A 13,653-nucleotide genomic window follows, 5' to 3' on the forward strand; every position below is an offset into this window, starting at 1 on the left:
GGTGACCACAAAAATCATGTTGTATAGCCAATTGGACCAAATCAAGTGTGTCAATAAGGCACATGTGCCAAATGGAGAGCTATGTATGGGCTGATTTTTTTTTGTGGTACAGGTAGCCATTTTTTTATTTCAGTAAGAGAGGAGTATTGCGGAAGGGATGTAGGTATGCCTGGGTCAGGTATGTTGGGTAGGTGAGGAAGCAATTGCAAACATACAAGACTAACAAGACAAGAGACAGGGATGTGATGGACTTGAAAGTTTGGGAGACATCATAACTGGGGTGAGGGAATGGACAAGGCAGGCCCATGCCTGTCAAGCTTGGAGGCAGTGAGAATCAAGTCCTCACTCACTGGACTGTCATCACTAGAACCTTAATCTACCAGTGGCTGGAGTGCTTGACATTTCCTCTTCCTATGGACCATAAGGTAAACCAACCTCTCCATCCAGTATAAACATACACCAGTGGTGTGGTGCATGAACCTATGTACCATCCCTGTCAACTTTCTGCATGTGATGAAATGACCAACTCTACTACTGCTTCCTGAGGGTACCACTGCACCAGTTTCTGGGGCAGGACTACCTGAGAGTGCAGGTAGTGCATGGGCAGCAGAAGCAGTGATGCTAGGTTGGGTCCTAGACATGCTGGGCATTGGTACTGGAGCCAGTGGAGTGGGGGCAAACTGATCCACTGGGGCTGGCCTACCTAGCTGTGCAGTGGAGCATTTATTGATGTGATACACATGGATGACATGGAGAAAGTTTGATGACACATAATAGAAAATAAAAAAAAATAATGATAAAAGTTGGGGTGAGAGAAGAAAAGAGATGAAATTAGTACCATCATATGTGACATACAATGCATTAATACAATTATACAACTCTTATATTAAGTATTACATATAAGTATACCTCCTAACAGATGCACACTATACTACAGACTGCTGAAAGTAACCATTGAAATGTGCATATATATCGCACATATGTGTGTTTGAATTACACAGAATGTAGTTTACCACAGGGCATTTGTGCCACTGATATAGAGTTTTTAGTTATTGAACAAATAACAGGACTGTATAGTTGTAAATTGTGGAATTTGAACCCTCGACCTCTGACAACAGTTTAATATTGGACTCTTACAATTGGACACTTGGTGTGTGCTACAGACTAATGCATGCATACTTGCTTTTACAGTTGGGATGCACATGTTCAGTTTGATACAACTCTTTAACATACCAAAAAAACTATCTTTAATGCTACAATAACACTTTTCTTCTGCAGCATACATACCACATGCTTCCCTCAGTCTCTCTAATTAAGTAACATAAGCCTGGACATTGAAGTCATGCTCCCTGGCAGCTGGGGAAAGAACAGAATGAACAGAAGAGCAATATGTGTACCAGTCTTGACTATATTAAGCTTTCTACGTCTTTCATAGTAACACAACTGTGGGATGTCCTCAGCTTCAAATTCCTCCAACCAGTGATTGACAGTATCCCTTTTTCTCCTCTGTTGGCCATTAAAATGATGCCTACATTGCTGTCCAGTGAGTGGGATACCAATGGCACTGGATACAGCCTGGGCCAAATTATTGCATGTCTGAGACTTGTACTGGGAGCCAGAATAGTCCCCCTGTAGGATCCTTTGGCTGTGGTGCTTTACCAGGAGTCTAATAATTATCCAGGATGCCTGGACACCCCACTTCAATGCCCTAAACCTGTCACCTTCCCCACTAATGCCAGCCATGTCTAACAGCAGAAATAGAGCAATGGGGACTGATCTTTTCCCACCAATTCCAGTCATTGTGTTTAGTGGTAGTGTACAAATCTGAGCAACGTGTTAGTGTGATGTTAAGCAGTGAGCAACAATGACAAGCAGCGGGGAATTAAATAAGTGCAATTGGAAGGTTAATCTGACACTTGGCCTTAGTTTGAGGGGTGTCTACTGATGTAGCCAGGAAATATATATTGGAAATTGGAAGGTAACTGTTAGGTGAGCTAGGTTTGCAGACATGCACTGAGGGCCTAAATGTAATGACTTGACACATATTTATATACATTGAGAACATTGATTTTTATAGTGTGGGATTCAAACCTAGGTGGAAGGGATGAAAAATTTTCTTTCACAGCTTTGATTTTCCATCTTTGCCACAGAAGAAGTGCTGCTTGGACATAGTCAGAAATACAGGTGACATTATGAGCTGTTACACATGTATGTGTGTGACCTGACAAGGTTATTGATTACAGATCCAGTTGTTTATGTGTCTTAGGCAAAATGCAAAGCCCATGCAAGCCCAGAAAGCAGAATTCTACTTACAGAACTATAGTACACAGTATACCCTCAGCCATACATATGAAAACACAATAATGGTGTCTCACTACTCATACATATAATTTACATAAGATCCACTATCTAAAGTGTTATGAGTGAGAGTGAATATAATGGGAACTGGAACAACAGTAAAAGTGTATGGAATATCCTGTATTAGATCCCAGGACCATGTGTATGGCAGGGGTCTATATTAATTTGTCAAAAATTGCCTTCACAGAATGTCTATTCATCGAACATAATTCAGCAAATTTTCCCTTCAGTGAAAGTTTGAAACACCAAATGTTTTACACAGGGAATGGAATTAGTTGTCCATCGCTCTGACTGTCACACACAGGGTAGCATATGAAACCCACCAAGGTGGGGGACTGTGCCCTCCACACAGCCTACTTATATATACCAACTCCAAGATCGTACTGCAGTGGGAAGAAGGACACATGTCCTACTACTGGCCAACTAACTCCATTCCCTGTGTAAAATGTTTGTTGATGTGAATGTTTGTTGAATTATGTTCGATGAATGGAGGTTCAAGTAAGTTAATCTTCAACAAAGTAATATAGACCCATATGGCAGTCCTACATTTATACCTGTTGCCATGAGAATGTTGAAATAAGACTGGTCTATTTTTCAGTTGGTTGCTATAAACTACAGTGTCACAACAGTAAGAAAAAAGGTTGCGCACCCTGTACTAGAACCAAGGATCTAATGTACTCCAGCCCTACACTTAAACCTGCTGCCACAACCATAGTTACATGACATGTCCTAATTTGCTAATCATTCTTAAAGTCTCTGTGTTAACCACCCTGCAATACCACTTACTGGGTTTGCCTGGTTCCCAACAGAATTAATTAAATGTATTTGGTTTCTATTTTTGGGTGGGTCCTGTCTGCAGGTGTTCTGTCTGTTTTCTGGGTAGTCTAGTTGTCCACATCGCACACTGCCACACTTCATGCAAACATGATAAGCACAGCCAGACCTGTCATTCATTTCCTCCATTATGTGATTGTGCTATAAGTGCCGCATCATTCAAACACTGCCCCCCAAAAAACATTAAAAAAAGAAAGAAAAGGAAAAAAGGGACAAGCAGTTGAAATGAGGAAATCATTCTATGGCATGCGCACTAGAAAATGTTGGTTCACATGAGATATTTCTACATAGATTTAGATTTGAACTCTCACTCAAATTTACCTTCAGAACAAAGAAGGTTGCCTTATCCCTCTTTGCAAGAAAAACAGCTTTGCAGCAAGAAACTGAAATCATTTTGCATACAGCCAACTGCAACATCATCTATAGTAATATGAAACCATATAACTGTTATTTGTTCATTTATTATTTTTGGATGTAGTGCACTACATGATCACACAACCAGTTATGATTATTGCTTGTAAATATAGAGCTATGTCTTACCTCTCTGTGTTTGTTGGTCATTCTTCTCTTATCTGACCAGTAATCTGAGACATATAGTCTGTAAGCCATTCTATATCATTGGCCTTAAAATGTGTGAGGATATTAAATGGAAATAATATATGCAGTTGACAACAAATGAAGGGGAGTTTAGAAGTTAATGAACAGAACCTGTGAATTGTGTGCTGCTTACTTACATTCCAACCTTATGTCTAACACTTTGGAAGTGTAATTTGACACACCTACTGGGTGTAGGGCAGACTACAGTGCTCTTATGTTTTCCTTCTCACAACCAGTAATCATTCACAGTTGCAATCCATTAAAAACAAACACTGAGGGAGGGCCTACACTATGTTTACATCTCCTGCACAGAGCCAAATGTTTGGGATTCAGCAGTTCTAATCAGTTCACACCTCATTTGCATATTCACCCCTATAACAGCCCTGAATCTACACCACATAAAAAGCAACCATGTAGCTAGGAAAACTGAAGGTGAGGGGACTTGTCTATGTTGAGAACAAAGAACAGAGGCTATTACTTTGGGATATACCTGCAGAGAGGATTACTGAACTTGAGAAGGTATGCTTACATTTCATCAGCTACATACTGCATATGCTGGAATGTAATTAAGAAAAATTTGAAGCAAAGGCTTTTACAATTATATCTATATGCATTAGTTAAAAGTGTACCGATGTTATGGGCATGTTTGTCAAGGCATTTCACAGGTGTACATAACTAATAGTACCTTAAAATGGAATGTAATGTGATAAATCAGTAGACATGTTTCTGGGGCAGTTCATTTATAGCACTGTTAGCAATTCAAACATGGATTGTTAGCAAAATGTGTCCTTTGGCTGTTCTTTTGGGGGTAGCAAAACTGAGTTTCTTTTATGGCACAAACAAGGATATGCTGTTATTGTTACTCTCCTTTTTTGCATCCAACCTGTTGTTTATATTTCAAATCTGTAGAATGTTTTATGTTTCTCCACTGGGTAATAATGAATTACTACCTTTTCAACTTTATCTGGGAACAGTTATTGTGTAATTATGTGATAGTTATGTGCATTATCCTTCTGTGAATTTTAGAATACCTAGGACTATGTCACCCAGGCATCTCAGTCCTTGAAGACCACCCTTCACTGATGCTGAAAACAAAATTATGGTCAACACTTTTAGGCAACATGGTGCCTTTATGCTTGGATGGGGAGATATGTCATGCAGAATGCAGATTTGGTGGTGGATTGTCAATGATGTTAATGCCATGGGTGGCCATGACAGGGCATATGAGCAGGTGCGCAGTAGGGCCACAGACATGATTACATCTGCATGGAGTAGAGACGCTGCAGTGGGCCATGATCAGATGGATATCAGGGGAACCTGCTATAGCTCCACCACTAACACCAAATAGAGAGTTCCTGTCCACTGTCAGGGATCCAGACTGCTCCCACAAAAGTGCAGAACAGCATGTCCTTAACATCAGTGCAACAGTTTCAGGGAGAGAAAGCATGTACCAGGAAGAGCTTCCATGTAGGCTTTGGTATTTCGATTGTTGAATACTGTTGTATAGTAAAACAACTGAAATCAATACCTTACTTCCATTTAAAAAGAACTTATTTTTTCAGGGATTGAAGTTTGCTACAGTTAACACATTCTGATTAAATAGCTTAGGTTGGAGTTTCATCCAAGTTCTTGTTGAAAGTACAGTTAATGGACATATAAAGGGGTGAAAGTATTACCTCACATGTTACTGGTAATCATTATGATGCTGTCCTTACCTTTTGCTTAACTTCTTCCAGGATCATCTGGCTTACAGAGGATACCCTCATTGGCAGATGGTAAACCAAATATTTTTATGTCAGTACCGATGAGCAATTTAAAGAATTATTTTAGTGTGTGATGTTGATTTCAGAAGTGTTGTATATATTGCTGCACTGTCTAATAGTGGCAGCACTGTTGTACTGTTGTTTTGTTACCATATATTGGAGTGTAGTAATTTAGGTATTAATTGTTCTTGTGTTTGCTGCTTTTTATCACAGACAGTAGAAATGTGGGACTTCTGCTACCTAATATCAGTGCATCAGCAGACTCTGATGATGATGGTGGCCAAACAGAGGCACATTTGGGGGGTGCAGAGGTTGAATCTGATGGTGAGGTTGACATACAGCCATCCCCTGCAGTTCCATCAGACACAACCTGTAGGCCTATGCCTACCCATTCCAGTGAGCCCTCAGATATTGGACAGATGGAGGGTGAGGCAATTGATCAGGGGAGTTGGGCTACTGTGGCTTCAGTGCCTGTTGACTCTGGCCTTAGCCAATGTGTGGGTGAGGTTTCATGCAAGAGGGTTTTTAGAGGTGCTTGGAACAGGCCTGTTGTCCATCCACCACCTGATCCAGGTGTCTCTTCGCATGCCACTCAACATATGTTTAGGGCCATCATGGAGGCGTAGGCACATTCCCATAGGTGCTCCAGAGACATGCTTAGGGTTGTAGATGTGGCACAGGCTAAAATGCTTGACTGCCTCCACCATGTTGCAAATTCAATGGATCAGATGAATGAAATGTTGGAACAAGGGGTGTCTGTGGTGAAATAAGCAGTGTCTGTGATGGAATGTCTGCTGGGAGGAGAATGGCAACCTTGTGGGCATAGGTCAGCCACATCATCCTTTGTTAGCCAATGTGGCCATACCTGATCATGCTCCCATAGTTGCAATATGTTCATTACTCCATCAGTGGGTGAACTGTCCAGACCCAGATGTGGCAGGCCATGGGGTCACAGTCCTGGACATCCTTGTGAAGGGAGCTCATCCAGCAGACATCAGTCACTTTCAGGTAGCAGCAGTACATTTGACCATGGGCATGGATGTGCCAGTACAACTGCTGGCAGAGCCAATTCTCATGGTTAGAGATGACAACGATGAGCTGCCACCTCTATCATGCATGGCTCACACCTGTCTGACATACCAAGATGTAGAGCTTGCACAGAGCTTGGCTGTATTTCATGCAAACACTCACACAACGAATTCACCAGGAGGACCCCTTCAGACACACACATACACAACTGTTACATGGTTCAGGTCATTTTGTCTCACTGGCCATGTGTTGTTTTATCTAAATATCTGCCTACTTCTCTTTCTTCCTCACACACATTCACCAACCTTTTGTGTCAGCCTACGTCCCCCCCCCCCAGACAACACTCTATGCAAGTTATGATAACTCTGCCATATCATTGTTTTGTATTTTTTGGATTCAGGGATACACAAGCTTTGTGTCTGATGCTCAGGGTGCTTATCTGACTTAGTGCTTAGTATATCTGCATTTGTGATGTTGAACTGGTAATTGTACTTTTGACTTATATTGGTCTTAGAAAGTTAGACAGTTGATAGCATCAACATTTCCAGACTTTATTGTGAATGATCTTTTGAGGGTTGTGAAGTCTGAAACTGCAATGTGTATTATTACTTTTGAACGTCTCTGTTTACTGATTTTCCATTACAAACTTATGGTGCTAAACTGAGGGCATGCAGTGGCAATCAGTACTTTTGAGAGGTATGACTGTGTAAATCCTTGATGCATGAGTCCTGCTACTTAGTAATGGACACATATAAGCCAAATAAGTCTCTGCTGTCACATAATAAGGTATTTTGTACAAATCTTCTACCTTTTACTTGCTTACACTACCAAGTAACAAAATGCAAGGATATGCCACTCATTCATATTATTAAACAGTACACTCCAGGTTCAGTACTTGCATTGTAAATGAAGCAGTTGCAACAGTTTTAGTTCTGGGATGACCCTGTCTGATACAAGCAGTGCACAGCCAATACTTGGGGAGGTAACGGCTGTAAGAGTTACCTGGCATTAATGTTGGTATATGTATGTGCTTAGGAGGAAGGTTTTAGGCCCTTAGGTGGTGATTAAGTGTGCTATGTGTTGTCTATTAGAAAATATGAGGGGATATTGAGCACCCCTTTATCTGTCTACATCCACAAAAGCTGCTGGTTCCCTGTCTGACTCCTCATCTGGATGTGGCTGTGGTGACCTTCTCATTGGTGATGGGATGTGTGGTCCCTCCTCTTGATCCTGCTGAAGCTGTTTTCTCAGGATGATGTTGTCTAGCATGGAACATGCTGTGAATATTTCAGTACATGTCCATGGATTGTACTGCAGGGCTCCCCCAGATGTAGCTAGAACCCAGAACCATGACTTCAGCCACCCAAACACATGTTCTATGATACTTCTGGTTTGAGCATGTGCCTCATTATGGTGTTCTTCAGTGGGTGGGTGTGCATTTCTGATGAGTGTCATCAACCACGGTTCCAGTGCATAACCTGCTTCCCCCAGTAAATGTCCTTGTGGGATATCCCCCCGCTAGCAAACTACCACAGAGCCAAACCACAAATGGCCAGCTAAGCGAATTTTTTTCTCAGGGAAAGAATTTGCTTGGTTGTTAATGAGAATTTGCCCTTTCCCCAATGTGGAGCGATATTGGAGTTAGTATATTTAGTTAGGGGGGCTGTGGGGGGGGGGGAGTAAAGTCCCCCCAGTTAATTCATGTTGAAAGTTTTTTTTTTTGTGTAACGGCCAAGTGAATTCTTTCCATGAGAAAAAATTTGCTTAGCTGGCCAATCGCGGTTTGGCTCTTTGGATCTTTAGCCGTTAATCTTTTGTAGTTTGACAAGCTACAGTTTCATCAAATTAATAGGGACCCTATCTATATATATATATATATATATATATATATATATATATATATATATATATATATATATATATCTATATATAATTTCACTGACACTTATTTCACTGAGACCAAATCACCTAATGTTCGTTTCACCTAAAACTCATTTCACTGACAAGTAGTACTCTAATGCAAGTCAAAGGTATATGTCCTTTTTCCCACTGTATTGCAATCCTGGTGTTAGTATATATAGTTGGAGGGGGCGTAGCCCACCACCTAGTTGCCTTTTACCAAATAATGTAAAACAAAACCAGACAACATAAAAGCAAAATAAGTAGGGAGGCTATGTAAAATGATATATTTGTGTATGTGTACATAAAATGCTATATTTGTGTGTGTGTATTATTGTGAGCAAATGATAAATGCACTCACATGCTGTTTTTAAGATCTTTCTATTTATCAGATTATTTTTATTATTATTAATACTGCTTATTACACTTGAGCTTAAAACCTGTTCATTTTATATTGAGGGTTCTTTTGCACTATGGTGGGAGCAGAGCTGAATTTAACCCATCCAAGTTAGAAACTGCTAGTGGAAAGTTTATTTTGTTTATAACTGATTGGCCTGAGGGATTAACTGTGTAAAAGTTTTTCATCCTGCTGGTACAAATGCCTTATATATTAGCAAATCTCTCCAGTTGAAAATCATCTGTAGGAAACATTCTTCATAATCTCACATTGTTCACAGCTGTTAGAAGAGCTGACTGTTTATGCAGAGAGCAGTACCACTGCAAGTCATTGAACCAGAGCTGCTCCGTGTTTGTCGGGTTCCGCCAGAGTTATGGAGAGATTCTGCTGAAATCCAAAGCATCCATTACTAAAATCAATAAAATAAGTACTTTCTAAGTTTTCTTTGTACTTTGTTGACTTTATTTTATCATTTTGCTGACTTTTACTGTATTTTTCAGCAGTTTAAAAAAGCTGTTCTGTTGCCTTAATTAGCTAGTACATAGCATATACTAGATTCTGATCTGCTGAACCTAGACAGTATTGTTACACATGAGCACTATTCCATCCAGGCCCTGCCTGCACTTTTGTGGCAGAAGTGTGTAGACTGAGCCTCATGTGAGTTGGAGATTACTGGAGGAAAGTTCATCATGTGCTTTCCCATTGGTAGTTTAGCTTTAAAGTGTTTAATTTCACCTGTATTTAAGACTAATGTTTGCACAGGTCTGTGCTCTTTTAACAGGAGCTGTTTACCTTTTAGCGACTTTTGCCAGACAACTGGATAGATTCTGCTGAAACCCAAAGCATCCACTGCTAAAATTGAAAAAAATAAGTACCTTGTGAGTTTCCTTTGCATTTTGCTGACTGTATTTCAACATTTTAATGTCTCATTTTGCTGACTTTTACTAAATTTGTCTGCACTTTAGGAAAGTTGTTCTGTTGTTTTAAGTAGCTAGTACATAGCATAAACTAGATTCAGATCTGCTGAATCTATACTGTATTGTTACACTTGAACTCTTCTAGAAATCTTACATTAGGCAGGTCCTGGTTGCACTCTTGTGGCAGAAGTATGTAGTTTGAGCCTCATCTGAGTTAGAAATTACTGGAGGAAAGCTCATTGTTTGCATTCCCATTGGTAGTTTAATTTAAATGTATTTAATTTCACCTGTATTTAAGCTTCACATTTGCGAGTAGCTATGCACTCTGCACTGGGGTTCAGAGGTGCCCTTGCCAATGCCTTGAAAGACAATTTTCTCCTAGACCTCTATTAGTGAACTATCTCAAGCTTCCCTGCTGCATTGTGGGAAACTCAGTTGTGCACTGATAAGTGTTGCCATAGTTTTCACCCTAGTCTTCAATGGAATAAGTATCTTTGTTAAACATAGATCAAAATCTGGACAAGGTAGCCCACTCACCAACAGTAGTTACAGTAAAAACTTGCCATAATGGATGCTCAATTTCCAACCATTTCTCTTGCCAGATTCATTGACATTGGCACCCAGAGGCAATGTAATAATTGCCTCATGTATACTGACAACCACATACTCCTAAAACAAACAAATACAATTTGTGAGAGATGTAATTAGACTATGAATTTGGAGTCAGTTCTCTCACAAAACAACAAACCGGACATCAAACAGGTTGTCAGAACATACACATCACTTCTCGCATAAAACAAGGTCACAGCACATAAATCCACATATGACAAGGCACTCAACAGAAGATTACAAAAAGATCAGGATTTCCCAAGCACAAGCTACTTGCACACTACTCACAGATGCTCTCCTCACCAGGGTGGACAAGAAGCAGATCACAGTCAGTTGCCTGTAAGGTGCCAGGATCTATCAAATCATGCTGTCACTCAAGTCACTCAACAACAATTGCTGTTATGAGTCTGTCTTAGTACATGTTGAGGGCGAAATACTTGAGATGTATGTCAATGGGCTATATGAAGAGAGACATGACTGGACTCTCAGATTATGTGTCCCAGGAAGGTATGCCCTTAGGCCTAAGCAGCATTCTAACTTCACCCAGGATGATGCCACAATATAGACAAAAAATGATTGACTTCAATAATTTATCTTAGTTTCTGGTGTCAGTCCAGGGGGATACATTATCTGTCAGCCTGGGAAGACATGGCTGACAGACCATGCTGCTTTGCCAGACATAGTCTTCACCTGTCTCATCTAGACATTTGGATATTGGCAAAGGTGCTTTCCTCCCCCATGGTGCCTTTTTTAGGCAATGTCAAAATAACAAAAATTCTAACGTAAAAAAGTCCACTTTAGACAAACTCAAGGTAATGCTGCTTAATGCTAGGAGCTTAAACAGGAAACTGCGCTCCATGGAAGCACTCCTCACCTTTGAGGATGCTGACATCTGTGCAGTCACTGAGACATGGTTCAAGACCGCAGAGAGTATCCTGGCCATACAAGGCTACAATGCCTTCCACATGTTCAGACCCCAAAATGAGCATGAAAGAACCAAAGATGGAGGTGTATCCATCTTCATTAAAGTCAAGTACACCTCAAGACTAGTTAAACAGTATGACTCTCTTGAGCTACTCCAGGCCCATCTAACTATAGGTAAAACACCCTACCACATTATTGCTGTGGTGAAAGGAGATACTGCCAGCCAAGCTATCTGGAATTTTGTAAATAATTATATGCCAGTTGTGAATATCAGCATGATTCATACAAGATGCTTGTGTTACTCATGCATTAGAACAGTATGTCATGTGTATATCTAACTTGTTTGTACAGACGTGTGTTGAAAAATGTTTTTGCAAAGTGTGTGGAATGTATCCACAGTGTGCCTACTGGAATACTACAGAAATGTACATGCACTATTATAACTGTTTAACTGTATATATTTTAACAGTGGAAACTGGAATACAGGAGATTAACTTCAGAAAAATAACTGAAATTAAATTACTTTATGGCAGCTAGAGACAGAATGTCTGTACTAAGGAGTTTTCTGTATTGTCTTTAAGGTGAAATAATTACTAGTTTTGAAATGTGAAGGAATGTGATTGTTTGATAACTTCCAGCATCTGCCAAAGATTGAAGGTGTATGTATTTTTACAGGTATATGCTAAAGGGTCCCTACTATGTGAATGAAACTTTAAAATCTCAAACGGCTTAAAAGTCGAAAATGCCGTTCTTCGAAATAGGTATTGTGGGGGCCTGTGGTTTTGAACTCTGATGATACTGTAAATGTATACTTAGTATTGAACTTTTATTTTAGTATTTATTATTAAATATATTTAAACCTTTCACTGTGGCTGATCTTTGTAGAGATATTTAAGTTTTGAGAGTACTTGCATATTTATTTGGTGACACTGTGTAGGACATTCCTAATAGCTTGCTCTTGGTCAAACTATCATTTGTATTAATATTAGTATTTCACAGTAGGATTGGACACCCTTTTTGAGGGCCGTAAAGTAGGTGATAAGTAGTTGGCTGGTGGCAGTGATAACTACCTTATAGTCTGGGGAAAAAGGGGGCATAGCTAGTAAACCTGTGCTAGCCTTTCCCAGGTGGGTGTGTATGTGTGTGTGTGTGTGTGTGTGTGTGTGTGTGTGTGTGTGTGTGTGTGTGTGTGCGTGTGTGTGTGTGTGTGTGTGTGTGTATCAAACCTCAAAGAGTGAGTGTGTCAGCCACCTGGGCAGGGACACAAAGCACAGTTTGGACAGAGAGGGTGCTGGAGGTCTTGTCTTGGCCACTCAGCTGATACCTCAACTCTACAACTGTGCAAGTGGGGAGTCTTATTGAGGATTTGGAGAAAGAGGGATAAACCAACCCTGGAATGACTGTGGTCTCTGTGTGTTCTTAAGGGAAATTCCACTTGATGCAGAGAGCTGTATCTGGAAATACTGTGTGTTTACTGGTTATCTTCTGAGTGTACATCCCCCACTGGTGCCAGTAGTGAGGATTAAGGTTCCTTGATTACTGGCCCAGTAGTAAGTTCTCACAATTGTTAACTACAGGTTCCCCACCATGAAGGAAGAGAAATACACCACCTACCTGGACTTACTAGCGTCACTCACTATAAAGCCAAACTGCACTACAACAGTAATCAACTCCTCCCTGGTCAGATCTGACCACAAGCTAATCACCATGGATACCCACATCTCACCCTCACCCCCCCAAAGGAAACCTCCATAAAAAACTTCTCCAAAGCCAATTTTGGGCTTCTAAAAATGGAGGTGGCTAACTTCACGACACCCATGCAAATGGAAAATAGGTGCATGACTGCTGAATCATACACCAATGCACTGTATGAGCACATAAGTGGGCCATACCAAACAAAACCAAGATGCTCTCCTCCAAAAAAAGGAAGTCAATCTGGTGGTCCCCCACCATAAACAAATTCTACAACAGAAGGAAAAAAAACTGTTGCAGAAAAGGGTGAATTCCCAAGACTGGTAAAACTCCCTTGTTAGTCTCTGCAAAAAACTGAGATCCATCATCAAATCCTCTAAAGCTAGCTATGAAAACAAACTTGCTGCAGATTCTAAAGACAACTACACGGCATTCTATAGTTATGTCAAGAATCTACATGGAAATATTCAAATCTGCTCTGAGTTACAGCCCAATGGCAATACATATACAGAACCAACTGATATTGCCAACATATTGGCTGACAAGTTCAGTGCAAACTTTACCCTCCTTTCACCCCCTAAAGGGCCTATCACAATACCTGAGGAATGCCAAGTCCCTATTATCACAGCTACAT

The sequence above is a fragment of the Protopterus annectens genome, chromosome 3.part1 (assembly GCF_019279795.1).
Source record: "Protopterus annectens isolate FY-2018-M chromosome 3.part1, PAN1.0, whole genome shotgun sequence".
NCBI lineage: Eukaryota > Metazoa > Chordata > Ceratodontiformes > Protopteridae > Protopterus > Protopterus annectens.